General features: G+C 40.3%; 1 protein-coding gene across 2 annotated transcripts in view; it reads left to right on the top strand.

Annotated features, from left to right (window-relative positions):
- Positions 1 to 15842, top strand: part of CDK14 (cyclin dependent kinase 14) — a 531041-nt gene that overhangs the window by 102133 nt on the left and 413066 nt on the right. The window contains exon 1 of one of the 2 annotated variants that reach the window (XM_036328252.1): positions 12411 to 12540. The exons of the other annotated variant lie outside the window; for it this stretch is intronic. The gene's annotated coding sequence lies outside the window, so the exon portion shown is untranslated. Of the gene's footprint in view, positions 1 to 12410; positions 12541 to 15842 lie in introns of those variants that run through there. 2 annotated transcript variants of the gene reach the window in all.

Below are 15842 nucleotides of genomic sequence, written 5' to 3'. Positions count from 1 at the left end.
CAGTCTATGTTTTGCTCTCACATTGATTTCTCTCTTTCCCTCTCCCTTCCTCTTTCTCTAAGAGTCAATAAAATATCTTTTTTTTTTTTTTAAAGTGGCTGAATTTCATGGAATGGTGCAAAAGCAAAGTGCAATGGCAATAAAAACAGAAATATAGATACCAAAGAAGAATCAAATTAATAGGAACTGATCGACTTAAGGAATGACTGAGAAAATGAGCCTGACAGCCCATGGCTGATACAGAAGGAAGTGTCCAGGCTGATTTGAAGCAAGAGACACTTCAAATGGGGGTGGAGTATCAGACCTCATGCAGAAGTATGAGCCCCAGGATAAAGGGGTGTTTGTGGAGCCTAAGGGCTCAGTGTGTCCAGTCACCTCTAAATATACATTCTGCTTATCTCTGGGGTGTAAAAACCTTTGATTTACTGAATACTGTTCTCAGCAGTTTATGTACCATTTAGCCTCACAGCAACCCTCTAGACCAGGGGTGGGCAAACTTTTTGACTCGAGGGCCACAATGGGTTCTTAAACTGGACCGGAGGGCCGGAACAAAAGCATGGATGGAGTGTTTGTGTGAACTAATATAAATTCAAAGTAAACATCATTACATAAAAGGGTACAGTCTTTTTTTTTTTCTTAGTTTTTTTCATTTCAAACAGGCCGGATCTGGCCTGCAGGCCGTAGTTTGCCCACAGCTGCCTAGACTATATGAGCCATTATTGTTATTATTACAGGGGTGGGTAAAAGTAGGTATAGAGTTGTAATACCAATAAATAATACAATAATTAAAAATTATAATACAAGAATAAACTGTTTCACTTTTGCCCACCCCTTTATTTTATTCTCTTAAGTTAGATATCTTGCTGAAGGCCCAGATTGGGAACCCAGGTTTGTCTAATTCTTGAGCTCATGTTGTTCTCCATCCAGTTGTTCTGCATCTGGACTTACATTGAAGTTAGTACTTTTGTGTACCTGCTTATATGGTTTCACCCATTATGTTGTTTCTTTTTTCCTTTTCAAACCTGTTTCATCCCTTAGAGCATTGGTCCTCAAACTTTTTAAACAGGGGACCAGTTCACTGTCCCTCAGACCGTTGGAGGGCCGGACTATAGTTAAAAAACAAACTATGAACAAATTCCTATGCACACTGCACATATCTTATTTTGAAGTAGAAAAACAAAACAGGAACAAATACAATATTTGTATTTGCATGTGGCCCGCGGGCCGTAGTTTGAGGACCCCTGCCTTAGAGTTCTGAGTTAAAGAACCTTGGGGGGTGGAGAGGAACTATCTAAACCAAGGTGGACCTGCGCCAGGTTGTGGTCCAAAAAGTCAGGTGGTCCAGTGGGTGCTGTAGTTACTGCATGGCCACAGAAGGAACTGGCCATGATGGGCTCAGTCAGGAGCATGATTTAGTTTTTGTGTGAGCTTTTTGTGTGAACTGAATCTTCCTTGATTGATTAGGAGGAACAATGATTATTGAGGGAATCTGGTGCTTCAGAGGAGGAATCATAAAACTAAGCTATTCAATTGGCCTTTGTTTTGTGATAAGTCAAACCCCATCTTTCCTAAATTAGAATCAGTATCGGGGAGAGGAATGAGGGAAAGATGCCCTCCAAGTGCCCCATGACTAGCTGTTGCAACAATCCCCAAAGCTCAGTTTTCCTTAAGGAATACAGAAAAGGAGTTTGGCTGTCTGCATCCAGGATAATTAGTAGGAAGAAACACATCTTTGAACCATATGGGCAGGCAGTGTACTTGGAGTCCCTGGAGTCCATCCAAATAATCCTTCCACCAGAAAAGAACCATTGTTCAAGAGGGTTCAAATCACGGAAATTGTTCAGCTCTTCTAGGCTGGGATCCTATGATATTACAAAAGTTCTTTGTTAAATTATCAAATTACATCCAGATACAGATAACAATTCTTGTGATGAGAGTAATCATTGCGAGTCTTTGGATATACTAGTACATCCCCCAACATCTTACCTATTGAATTCTTTGTGACTCTAGTATTCAGAATTTGATTACCCAAAGTGAAAATCTGCCATTTTTGCTTGATCCATCATTTTGAGGCCCTTCTTCTTCTGAACTCCTATAGTATTTTCATTTACTTCTTCTATGGCAATTATTTCTTGTATTATATTTATTTGTATAAGTATCCTTGAGAACGTCAGTTGTGTCTCATTCATCTTTATACTCCCTATAGTACTTAATACAAAGGATAATAAATTGTTGGCAGATGAGTAGAACATGACAAAAATCCTTTAGTAATGAAATACAGAAATGTAGTTTACTTTATAATGTCTCCTTAGAACTTTCTTTACATAGTCCATAAGTTCCTCGTGTACCTTGTAGCTTTTTCCAAAATCCATTTCTTTAATTTTTAATAACTCTCTTTCCTTCATGACCAGAAGCCTTTAAAATCTCAGGGTGAGTGTCACAAACTTATTTTTCTTTCATGATTCCTATGACATTTCTTAGCTACTTATGGGTGGTGATATTCACCAACACTTTATAAAGGGAGTCGGTAAGGCTAAGTCAGTTTATTTCCCTTCAGGTCCTGTGCCTAGATTTTGAATACATGCTATCACAGCAACTTGGATGCCTGGTTAAATTAACTGGTCCAAGAATTCAGGCTTCTGACAGGTACAGATAACTGATTAATAGGTAATGCTCCATGACTTAGGACTGTTACACAATTTCCCCTGTAAGTTATAATAACAGATTTAAAAATTTTAATATGGGATAATTTATTGATTTTTTACAGAGAGGAAGGGAGAAGGATAGAGAGTTAGAAACATCGATCAGCTGCCTCCTGCACACTCCCTACTGGGGATGTGCCCACAACCAAGGTACATGCCCTTGACCGGAATTGAACCTGGGACCCTTGAGTCCGCAGGCTGACGCTCTATCCACCGAGCCAAACCAGTTAGGGCTAATATGTGATAATGTAGTGTAAGTTTATTATAATGTTATTATGTATCATGGCTGTGTGAAGTAGCTTTGTAAAAACCTTTGGCTGCTATTATACCTATCCTTTCCTGCCATCATATAAGTCAACGTCAGCCTTAAGTCCCCTTTTCCTAGAGTTGAAAGGGTGTCGGTAAAGCTAAGTCAGTTTATTTCCCTTTAGGTTCTGTGCCTAGAATTTGAGTACACCTTACCACACTTATTAAGGGGACTTAGCTCCCATTCTGGCATTAGCACCTCACAGTAGCTCCGTGTCCTTTTGTACATGTATTTCCATGAGTACTAGCACTCTTGGTTACAAGAACTGAAAATCAACCTGAAGTAGCTAAAGAGAAAATGGGATTTTTTGGGGGAGGATAGTGTGGCAGGATGGAAACAAAGGCTGAGCAACCACACTTGAGAGAGTCAGGCAGCCAGGCAGTGCTGAGGAGCTCAGTGGCCGGGACCAGGGACCCCATGCTTTCAGTGCTGTCTCTTGCCTTCATCACTAGACCCTCAGTCTTGGTAGTTTCAGGATTTCAGTCCAGCTTCTCTTCAGGGCTAGAGACACTGACTCTGGTGGCTTCTAAGCTGATGCTCTCCCTGCTTTGCCACCATCAGGGCTGGAAAGATGGGGTGCAACTCATTCTGGATGGAAAAGTCCCAGAAACGATTGGCTTAGTTGGATCCTCTGTCTGGTCCTGCACAGGGTGCAGGCTCCCTATACTGCAGTGGGTGCTGCTGGAAGAGGAACCGTTCCAAGAACCTGTCTTTTTAATCACCTCTCAGGAAAAACATTCCACAAGGAGTGGCAGAAAATATTCGAGGGTATTTGTGTGCTGCTGTTGTCACTGCTTTACGGGATACCAAAGGCGGTGGGAGTCAGTTAAAGCATTTCAGAGCTGTCAGTATCCCTGTTCCTCGTGCATTTTTTGCAGTGAACCTCATTCTCTTTTATGCCAGTGAGACTGGGCTGGTGATTTGATCATCTGGGGATTTTTCGTTAGATAAATGGTTACCTTGGTTTGCTTTTTGGTCTTTGAGAGTGATGTGCATGTAGTTTTAGAATGATCTAAATTAATACCAGTATTAGCTTGAAAAGGCAAATACTAAGACATTGGCCACATAAAAGTTAATTAAATTACATAAGAATATATATATATATATATATATGTCTCCCAAAAAAAGTATACACACTTTAACAGCTGATAGCTCAATTTTGAAAATGAAATAAACACTGCCTTTATAATTATTCAAAGTGCGTGTGTACATTTTAGGGGACACCCTATATTTTTTAAATCCACACCTGAGGACATGCTTAGAGAGAGGAAAATGCGGGGGGGAGAGGAAGGGGGGGGAGAGGGAGAGAGAGAGAGAGAGAGAGAGAGAGAGAGAGAGAAAGGAAGAAAGAAAGAAAGAAAGAAAGAAAGAAAGAAAGAAAGAAAGAAAGAAAGAAAAAGAAAGAGAAACATTGACCAATGCCCCCAACCCCACCCCATTTTTGGCTTCATAGGCCCTGGCTGGGATCGAACCCACAACCCAGGTATGTGCCCCGACCAGGAATCAAACCGGCAACCTTTCAGTGCATGGGACAATACTCCAACCAACTGAGCCTCTCCAGCTGGGCCATATTTTAACTTCAGTAGTGAGTTAGTTATCTTTTCATTATTGTGAGTATTTACTGTTGAATGTACAGTGTTGTTATTCGTTCTTTCCCATGGTCCTGCTTCCTGTTTTATTTCTTAGGTGTACAGAGGAAGACAAAGGAAGCAAACTATTTAATGGGTACTTTTCACTTTAATATTTTAAAGTACATACTATATCAGTGGCAGGGAACTTCTAGATTTAAAAATGTCAAATGTAGCCCTGGACAGGTAACTCAGTTGGTAATATGCCAAGGTTGTGGATTTGATCCTGGTTAGGGCACATACACCCGGTAACAATGAATGAATGCATAAACAACACATTTGATGTCTCTTTCTGTCTGAAAAAAAAATCAATCAATTAAAAAAAAAAGTCAAATGCAATTTGAAATTATTTATCATTTGTCTGTTTGGCAGGAAGCGTTCTTCCTTTGGGGTTTTTCTGGTTTTCTAACTAAGTGAAATTTTACAAAGCTAGAATAAAGTTCCTGAAAGCAATAAAGCTGACTCATAACCCTGAACTAGAAAACTCTTTCTCCTCTTTTGATAGTTAACTCAAAGACTTAGCTAAGTTTTAAAAAACAAGCCTTAGCTCCTTAAGAAGCTTTTGGATGGTCATGGATTTGTCGGCTCTCTCCTGCCTGGCATCCTGACATCAGGAAGAGAGAAAATCCTTACGTCTTGTTCTCTCTGCCTTTCACCCTTTTTCCTTGTCTGCCACTGAAGTCTTACAATTTAATGCACATTTCTCAGATCATGTTAACGCTACACATTTGGAACGCTCTGATAATGTCCTTTGGAGAATGTGGCCATAATACAATCACTTCTACATCTGGGTCTTCCGCTTCATTGCACACCTGGGGCATGGCGCCACATCAAAAACCCAGTTGTGTTTTTGCTGGGGCGTGAATAGGAAAAACTGTACAGGGCCATGGAAATGCCCAGGCATTTTATGTGTCACCTGAATAAATAGTAACTGCATAAATGTGTATGTGTATGTATATAGCAACCAACCATGTAATGTAGGTTTTAATGCAAATACAAGTCTTGTGTGAAAAGGATTAGAAATTTAACGGGAGAAAGCAAAGGCTGAGATGTAGGCCTTGGGGTCATTGCAGGCACACAACCAGGAAACACTGTGTATGGGGGTGGGGTGGGGAAGGAAAATGGTTCCCTGCAGAGGAGTAGGCTGAAATCTTGGGGAGAAGAGTCAGATTTCTGATTTTTGAAATGTAGGCAAGAAAAAAAAAGGCCTGCCTTTTTATTATTATCATCTGCATCTACCTGTTTGTGTTATTAGATTCATGAACCTCATCCTTCTGTGCTGCTTTTTCCTAACATAATTTAAAGTTCCCTGTTATAGCTCTGTCTTTGGACTTTAAATTTCCAACCTGGAGGAAGTTCATCACTGAACTTTTTCACCTGGACATATTTTCTGCAGTGCACAGCCAGGGTGCATCCCTAGGCAAGAAACAAAAACAGAGCCTCTACCCTATGTAAGCCCCCCGGATGGCGCTATAAGGAAGGGGGAGATGAAGACAGTGTGACCTGTGTGGGTGTGTTTGGTAGGAGTGTCTTGTTTTTATCGGTGTTCTGGATGCATTAGGATTTGAATGGTCTGCCCTCAACCTTATTTTTCCCATAAGCCCTCTTGTTTTTAGGGTGCAGTTTAACAGAATGCAGTGTTTTCCAGGAATAAATTTATTGGGTTGTGTGTGTTTACTGATAAAATTTGTTTAGTTTCCCCCTCCAAAATCCAGAAAACACTCAAAGTTGTGTAATTAAGAAGAAAATCCTAAAGTTTCCATGAAATGCCGTGAATGACATATGAATATTTTTGGTATTGTGGTTAAGTAATGGCTTTCAAACATTTACTTCAAACTGCTTCAGAGTGTCTTGAGAAAGTATTTTAAGTAACTTTCATAATGTTTTTTTTTTTAAAATATATATTTTATGGATTTTTTACAGAGAGGAAGGGAGAGAGATAGTTAGAAACATTGATCAGCTGCCTCCTGCACACCTCCCACTGGGGATGTGCCCGCAACCAAGGTACGTGCCCTTGACTGGAATCGAACCTGGGACCCTTGAGTCCGCAGGCCGACGCTCTATCCACTGAGCCAAACCGGTTACGGCAACTTGCATAATGTTTTGAGAAAATCTTTTGAGTAAGATTTCTTTGAATATATAAGAGTGAATATATAAGAGTGTAAATAATGGCTGGCATGCATGGAGAAGAATTAAATTTAAAATTTTTAGGGTTTATAAAAAGTTAGGGTTTAGGTTTTTGAAAACATCATGAACATTTTTAAATAAATTGTATTGAACATTTCACCATAACAACTTACAATGGAAAGAAATTGCTAAGGTTACATAGAATTACAGTAATTTGAAACTCAGACTCTTTTTGGGAAATATTTTCTTTATCACTTTTCAGAATAAAATATTTTTCCTTAGAAGCTTAAAGGTTTAATGAAGTTAATTCATAAAATAGGTGACTTGTAGTAGATTTATATGCATAAAGTAGTCTTTATTCTTACCTCCCTCCTAATTTTTAAAGCCTTTTCTTATTTAACGTTTCTTTTTCCTTTTTCAGTTATAGTCTTTCTCTACTGTTTCTTCAATTCTTTTTTTTTTCAAGTGTGTTTTTTTTTGGGGGAGATTTTGGGGGAAAACCTGTCTGTAATATCCTACCTAAAGAATGAAGCTCAGACATCTGGCAGCTTCATTTGTCTGAGATAACTCCAGGTCGGTTGATAGGAAACAAGAATTTTCTGCTCAAATAAGAACCACAAAGCCGGTAGGGCACAGCTTGTGGTCGGTGGGTGTCTCGGCTAATATTTCTCCAGTCAGGAGAAAGTTCCTAGTCCTACTTTGAACCCATCTATTCACTCAACCCTCTATTCACAGAGTTTTCTGATAAGCCCATTTATCTACTTGCCCAGTGTGAGGATGGTTGCAGAAGCTTGTGGCACACTGAGAAGAGTGCTTTGGTGTTAGGAGGAGGCGCATTTAGAGCCAGGAGAAGGAAAACCTAACGACAAAGGGTGAATAACCATACAAGGAAGCAGAGAAACACAGATGTCAGTTATTGAGATCAGAGCCCAGTGGCCCTGTATACTCTCCATTAAACCCTGATGGGTGTCAATAATGTTCATGATTGACCTCATCATCAATTGAAGATCAGGTTTTGTTTATTATAATCTATTTAAAAAGCCAGGGAAGTGCATAACACACTTTAGAATCTTAAAAAAATCACACATAAAGGCAGCCACTTCAAGAAATTAATTTTCATTTTTCTGCAAAATGACTTAAGCCGATGTCAGGTTCTAGCATTTTTGTCAGCATTTTTCTTTCTTGCCATTTCCGTTCTATCCACTGAGATGCTATTTGCACAAAAGACTTTTTGTCTCTTCTCTTTAAAGATAGATCCTTTATTGTTAACCTCTACTATGGTTCTTTTATGGTGTGCTTTCAGATACATGTCAGTGTCCCCTAATAAAGATATTCTTAATAGCAGTAGACTGAATCCTATGTGACATGAACACAATGATTAATTTCCTGTAGCTGTGCTTTCTAGCCTCTATACTTTTGCTGTGTGGCCAAACTTCTTGCATAGTTGTGTACATTTATTGACATTGACGTTTGCCCCATACATTTCTTAAGATCCCTTTCCATTTCCACTCCATAGGAGTTAAGGAATTAATTTGAACTACTGTCATCAGCAGCTCCTTCTAATATCTATGTATTCAACAAGTATTGAGTGCTGTCCCAGGAGCTGGGGAAACACAGGAGAACAAAATGAAATGAGTTAGAAGTCTGTGCTCTTGAGCACTTTTCATTCTAGTGGGGGAGGAAGACAAACAGATAAATAAAAGTCAGTGAGATAGTGAAGCCAAACTAATGCAACTGCAGGGGAGGGAGGAGCAACAACAGAAGAGGGGAACCTGAGCAGGACTTTAAGATGGAGATTCCTGAGCTCCAGCTGAGCAATGGGAAGGAGTTGGCTGGGAAGAATGTTCTTGGCAGACAGAGCAGCAGAGACAAAGATTCCTGAGGCAGGAATCAGATCTGTGAAGAATGTGTCCATTGTGCTTGAAGCCTAGTGTGGTGAACACCGTGGGCTCCCTGCTCAGTGGGCGCCCATCGTAATGGCAGCCCTTCCTCTCCAGGCCTCAGTGAACACCGCCAGGCGTACACAGGGCTGGCCCTCTTGCTGAAGTGGGACTAGCGTTGGGTACATTTGTTTCACCTGCGGCCACATTATTCCTCAGCTCTTCCCCATCCTCCTGTCCTTCCTCCTCACCCCTTTTCTCTGAGACCATGTCCTCAAAAAATTAGGTGAACAAGAATCCTGGCCCAGCTCTATTTCTCAGTACTTGTTGAATACATAGATATTAGAAGGAGCTGCTGATGACAGTAGTTCAAATTAATTCCTTAACTCCTGTAGAGTGGAAACCCTGATCTAAGACACAAAGGAACTTTTGACCCTTTTTTTGGGCTCCAGATCCTTAAGACAGGCGCCTACCCAACGTGTCCACTTGACTGTTCCAAAGATACCTACAACTGCACGTGTATAAAAACTGAATTCATGATAGTGCTCCCTTCTCAAGCTTTTGTTCTTCCTGTGCCCATTCCTTTAGTTTGTGACCCCACCTTTCACCAAATCACACTAAGAATTCAGAGTCGTGCTTGGATTTTCCCTTCCCATTAGACCTCATGTCCAGTCACTCAACAAGTCACTGTCCTCAGTGTCTCTCACTTCCTTTGTCCTTCCATCTCTACTTTTACTGCTTTAGGTCAGGGTCTTGACTGAACAGTTGCTTAGTCTCCCAAGTGGCCCCTCTCACCTCCCCTCCTTCACTCCTCCAGTCTATTTCTGCACCATTACCCCCTTGTAAAATGAAAAGCCCCTTCTAGCCACTTTCTGCTCATAGTCCTTTAGGGACTTCCTATTGGAGTAAATGGCAGCTTCCTGTAGGATAAAGTGGCTCATTTCTTAGCCCGTTTTGCTCTGGTGTCAGCCACCTTTCCCTCAGCCTTCCCAGCTGCCACCGCTGTGCATGGCTCTGGTTTCAGGCTCTGACCTGTTAGTCCCGTTGTGCTGTTTCTTAGTTGCCCATCCCTCCCGGGCAGTGCCCGAAGCCTCAGCTATGCTGCCTCCTCCTTGAAGTCTTCTGTGAGCCACCCAAGGAACATTATTTGTGTCCAACAAAAGTGCTCTGGAAACACTCATTTCAGAGTATTGCTATTACTTGCTTTATTTTTAAGCACTCGTTAGGTTCCTGGAACGCAGAGAACATGGATGTTCCCATTGCCGGGCGCATCAGTACATGCTTTTTGAATGAGTAAATGGGAAAATAAAGGAGAAATGTCATTGTGTTAAGTTTCCTGGCTTTTATACAGGATAGCTCAGTGAATACAAATGCTGTGCATGCTCTTGTCCACCAACTAACTGCAGGAAAGAAGATATAGAACTATTGGATGAAGTGACTAAAGATAACACTTCAGTTTAAGATAACACTTGTGGAATTTTCCCAGGGAATGTTGACTGATAGGGGAGGGGAGATTATTCAAGCCCTAAAATATGGAGTTGGGAAATTCATTAATTTGTTAAATATTTATTTAATATTTGCTCGATGCCTAGCATTGTGTTATGGGCTTTGGCGGAATAAAACAGAATGAAGTTGATGTTGTTCATTCCATAAGGGCCTCAAAATGGGAAAAATGCCAACAGAATAAGAGAGTTTTATGAGGTAGCATGTGACTAAATCCTAAATGATTCAAATAAGAAGTGCTGTTGGTTCTGGAAAAGGAGTCTTTGTGGGCTTGGAGGGTTGAGCAATCTTAAACAAAACCTCAGATTTTTGAAAGACTCATTGAAATGAAGTTTGCTTTGCAGAAATGGTGTTCATAAAACTCAATAGTTTCCAGATATTAAAGAGATAGCTCTCTCTTTTGGCTTTGGTGCAGAAGGGCGGACATCATATTTGTGTTTGAAGGGGAACTTCCTGTAAGATTTGGAGTGAGCTTTTGTGTCGCAGAAAAAATAAAGTCCAATATCTTCACAGTGTCCTTTGGAAAGATGAAGGTGAAGATGGCTTGCAAATGGGGGGTAGGGGAGATAATTCCTTTAAACCCATTAGAATGTGAAGGATAATGCTTTTCCCTGAGCTTTTTTTTTTTTTTTTTTTTTACATTTTTAAAAATTGAATTTGAGAGGCCGGAACCGGTTTGGCTCAGTGGATAGAACGTTGGCCTGCGGACTGAGGGGTCCCGGGTTCGATTCCGGTCAAGGGCATGTGCTGGGTTGTGGGCACGTCCCCAGTGGGGGGTGTGCAGGAGGCAGCTGATCGATGTTTCTCTCTCATCGATGTTTCTGGCTCTCTGTCTCTCTCCCTTCCTCTCTGTGGAGGGTCAATAAAATATATATTTTTAAAAAATTGAATTTGAGAGAAAGAGGAAGGGAATTTTAGAAAGAAAGAGAAACATCGATCGGTTGCCTACCAAATGTGCACTAGCCCGAGACTTCGATTCCCTGTGCCCTGACTGGGAATCGAACCCACCACCTTCTAGTGTACAAGACGATGCTCCAACCAACTGAGCCACACTGGCCAGGGCTTCCCTGAGCTTCTGATTGATAAGTGTGCACCCAGTCCTGGGAGTTATGGGCATATTGGCCACTCAGCACTCACACAATAGCTATCTCCTATTGTACTTGAATTTCTTAATTGACTGAATATCTGTGAGGTCAGATTTCATGCCTGGTTTTAAAAAAATTATTTCCTGCCTAACATATTTCTCAATTGTTTCCTTGTATCTTAATCTAATGTATACCCCTTTGTGGTTCTGTTTTCTGAGGCTAGGAAATACTTTAAATGAGGATGAATTGTATGTAGATCAACCACGTTCCTGTAGGGGTCGCTATGCGAGTAGCAGTTTGGCATTCTTCCTTGCCACCCAGCACCATGTGGCATGACTTGACACAATTAGCCTGAGGACTGTGAGATCTGGTTTGTGTTGGCATTTTACTTTTGAGAGTGGTATGCGCCTAACCCCACTAAGAATTCTGCAGGCTCATAACTGTATTTTATCATTTTAGTCCATAAATGCCACCTGCGAATTTTCTTTTTACCTCACATATTTGGTGCATTATTACTTTAGAGTTCTCAGTTATGCCCCATTTGCCTATGACAGATATATGCACATAGACACACTAAACCATGTTACTGGCTTTTGCAGCATGAATGATGGTAGCCCAAACTTGGCCTTCTATAGGACCTCAGATTATTGTTTAATGGGGTTGTCACTCAAGATACTTACTGGCTGCCTCCAGTGCTTTTAAAAAATTGAATTGAGCATGATGAGGTGCATCCCTTTGATTAAATGTTTTTCCTCCCATGCAATCACCATTAGCTGCTTGGCTCCAATTCTGTCTTCTTTTGAAGCAGCCCTGCATTGCAAATCAATATCTTTCTGGCGAGACAGTGTGTTGTGAAGCGTCTGGACGGCATATGCACAGTTACTTTGGCTGCAATGCTGCTGCAGAGCCCGGTTACTCTGCCTTCCTGGGAACTCCACAGGCAAGTCCATCGTGCTTGGAGAAAAATACAAGATTGTTTGGGGAAAAAGAATCACATTGTTAAAGCTATGGATACTGAACGTTAGCCTGTGCTTTGTGTTCTTCTAAACCATTTTTGGTCTTATTCCACCAAGATTAGCTTCTCTGAAGTGATTTCTGGGTGGTTGTTTTTTTTTTTTTTTTTTTTTTTTTTTTTTGCTTCTGCTTCCCCCTTTCTTGGTTGTAGTACGGCCGTACCATTTCAGCTTGCTAGTGCAGAAAGATGTGAATTCAGTTACTGGATGCGCCTGGCCTGGTGCAGACACGTTGCTAGAGATAATGTTAAAGAGTTGCAGGTGAATCGAGCCCAAGAGAGACAACAGCGAAACGGTAAGAGGGAGCATGCTTTAAAATTAGCGCAGGGGTTTTAATTTGGAGCATCTTGGCAAGTCTGAATCCTGACTCACTCATTTACAACTTGAAAAGGATTCATTTTCTGCATGTCATTTTACTCATCCCCTTCCATTTAACTGCCAGCAACATCACAGACTGATCAAGGAGGTATTTAAATTAGGGATCTGACTGGAGGTTCCCCTTGGGAGAGTCTCTTGAGGCTCCCGAGGCTACTGCTTGTAGTTTGTAAACACCAGTAGCAGTGACAAGATGAGGAAAAGCTTTTGAGACTGTGTTTCTTTGCCATAGCTGAGCCTTATTTCTCCTGAAACTTATTTATTACAGCTTAACGAGGTCTCACAGATTGTTTTGCCTGGTTAGGCTTGGCTGTGTGCCCTCTGAGTCAAGCTAGTGAAGGACAGGAGACCACTTTTTTCACCTGGGTAAACTGATGTCTATGAATTAGCTGGGTTGGATCGGAGTGGCATAAACATCGCTGATATATTAGGGATCTGGGGCTTCCTCCCTGCTCATCCCATCCGCTCCCCTCTGGAGCACAGACACGCACCTGCTGTAAGTGTGTGCTGCCTGGCAGAGGTTAGTGTGCCGGTATTTTGCATCATTACACATGTAGTGGTATGCTTTCATGTATGGAAGTGCTGCTCCTTCATGCAGTTCTGTTTGAAGTGCTTGCTTGAATAGTGGACTATTAGCATTTTGGATGCAAATGGAGAAACCCCTGCGCGCATGAGGGACCGGGGCAGCAGACAGGCTACTCTACAGTGATGCTCACCAGCTTGTGAAAAAGATAACAATCGAGAGACAGAAATGTAAACCTTGATATCTACAGAGGTTGAATTCCTTTGTTAATTGGCACAGAGTATAGTGGGTAGGGGTGGTGGAAGTTGAAGGACATGTTTTAATATTGTTCAAAGTGAGGCTACTGCACTACATGGTCTTGGTGAATTTATAAGGATCCATCTATTAAATAGAGGCTGAATGTTAAGGATGGCAGCATTTGATTTTTTGCTTTAAAAATATTCTACTTATGTATATTTAACTCATGAATTCATGTGAAATTTAAATGATGTAGGCTGTGAATGTTAGTTGAGAACATCATCAGTAACTTGCTGTAGCATGCTGGCCTTAAGCCAGCTATGTATAATTTTGACATAGGCATTGTAAGAAAGACCACCTGATTACTTGGTAGGCTAATTGAGAGAAATATTGATACTATATTAGGGTTCACTAGACATTTTTGGGGGGAAGGGGTGGGAGGAGCCTTAAATATGCTTCTATACTTACTCAACTGTTTATGGTAAAGGTTGGACATTGAATTGTTGGAAATGAATATTTGAATTTTCTTCCAAAGAGAGTTCAGATTTTTTCTGTTTTGACATTTTAAATTATTTTTTAAAGAGTTAAGATGGAATATAAACTATTATTTCCCATACTTCAGTTGTTCTTTTTAAAAAAATAAACTAACAAAGAACTCTTTTTCTATTCAGAAGATGGTGTGCCTGTGTTTACTGTTTCTTTTTCTGAGAGTGATGTGTTCTAGCTATTTATATTTTTACCTTCACTCTGTGTCAGCTGTGAGGTTTATTTTTTCGCCCTGTGACAGAAGGAATTGTACACTTACAAAAGTAAGTAATTTTTAAAAAGGGGAATAAATAGTAGAGCAATAATATGACATTGATTTCACACTCGTGCAGTTTTTATTCCTCATTGTACAGACATTTATTAGGCATCTACCATGTGTAAGAACTTGTAGGACATACTGTGAGGAAGAACAGATGAAATGGATACGCTCCCTTCCTTGAACTGAAGGAGCTTAGAAATAGTAGCATTGGTATCTTTTTTTTAATGGAATATGCTTCATTATATTTTCTCAAGAATAAGTACATTTAATGCTTTTTGAATATTATATTTCCCACTTAGGAGAGTCCTTTGTCTATTTTCTTTTAGTCATTTTTTTATTAAACATTTATGAAGAGTCTACTGTGTAATAGTGCACCTACTATGAATCAATAAATAAAATAGATCTGGTCCCTGTCCTCAAGGAACTTAAAATATACTTCCTTTTGAAATAATTCAAGGAGAAGTTTGGGGGCACTCCCCCCCCCCCTTTTTCATTTTGGGTACTTATGAAACAGATACTATAAGCTTTGATTATTTTATTTTTATTTTTAAATTGTGGTATAAAGTATATCTAACAAAATTTACATTTTTAAACAAAATTTCCATTTTTAAGTGTACAATATATTGACAATAAGTATATCACAGTAGCTTGGTACCATCACTGCTATCCATTTCTAGAACTTTTTCATCACCCCAAACAGAAACTCAACCCATTACATAATAACTCCCCATTGCCCTCCTGCCAGATTTTGGTAATCTTTAGCTTACTTTCTATGTCAATAAGTTTACCTGTTCAAGGGACCTCATACAGTATTTGTGGAATCATACAGTATTTGTCCTTTTGTGTTGGGTTTATTTCATTTAGCTTGTTTTTAAGGTTCATCCATGCTGTAGCATGTGTTAGAATTTTATCCCTTTTAAATAAATGCTTTGATTTTTATATGGAAAAGACAGCAATACCTCCAACCCCTTATATGATTTCACTAAATCAAGTTCCTATAAGGACACTATCATAGATAATTTAGAGATACAAAGACCTTGTGGGCAGGGGGAAGCAATGAGGAGCAGAAAAGCACTGAGGGAATGACCTGTGGATATATCACATTTGGATTCTTTACATGGTCTGGTAATTGAGCATGGTAATTGGGCTACTTACACTTTCATGTCACTTCTTAGCTGATAGAGAGCAGCAATCAGTTGAATAGTCACTGGAAGGCTGGCCTGTGGCTTTTGTCATTATTAACATTTGAATTGCACCCACTCTGCTTCTAGTACCTTACTTTATCTAACTTTATAGCAAAGACTGATCACGTTAGGTCCTCTTATAGATTCGGAGACTCTCAGAACTGATAGGTATTTCAGCAATTGCATTGTCTCATTGGCTCATTCATTCAGCCAATGGGGGAGAGGCTCCTGATGCCCACTGCAAACCATCTTTCACTCCCCACTGCTCTTCTTGGTGGACACTCAATACAAAAAGCCCACTTATCCTCTGAGTTAGACAGAGGCATGAGAGAGGGTGTAAGCTTGATGCTCTATTAAGCAGTTTTCCATTGGGTAAGCCTGGCTTCATCATATAGCATTCTCTTTCTCAGATTTCTACTTGATACTGCTTCTCTTAAATCCAGATGTGTTTCTGATAGAGGATCCTTTTTAGA

The sequence above is a fragment of the Myotis myotis genome, unplaced genomic scaffold, assembly GCF_014108235.1.
Source record: "Myotis myotis isolate mMyoMyo1 unplaced genomic scaffold, mMyoMyo1.p scaffold_m19_p_11, whole genome shotgun sequence".
NCBI classification, from domain to species: Eukaryota; Metazoa; Chordata; class Mammalia; order Chiroptera; family Vespertilionidae; genus Myotis; species Myotis myotis.
The sequence above is the reverse complement of the archived record's forward strand: the minus strand, read 5'-3'. Positions and strand labels throughout refer to the sequence as shown.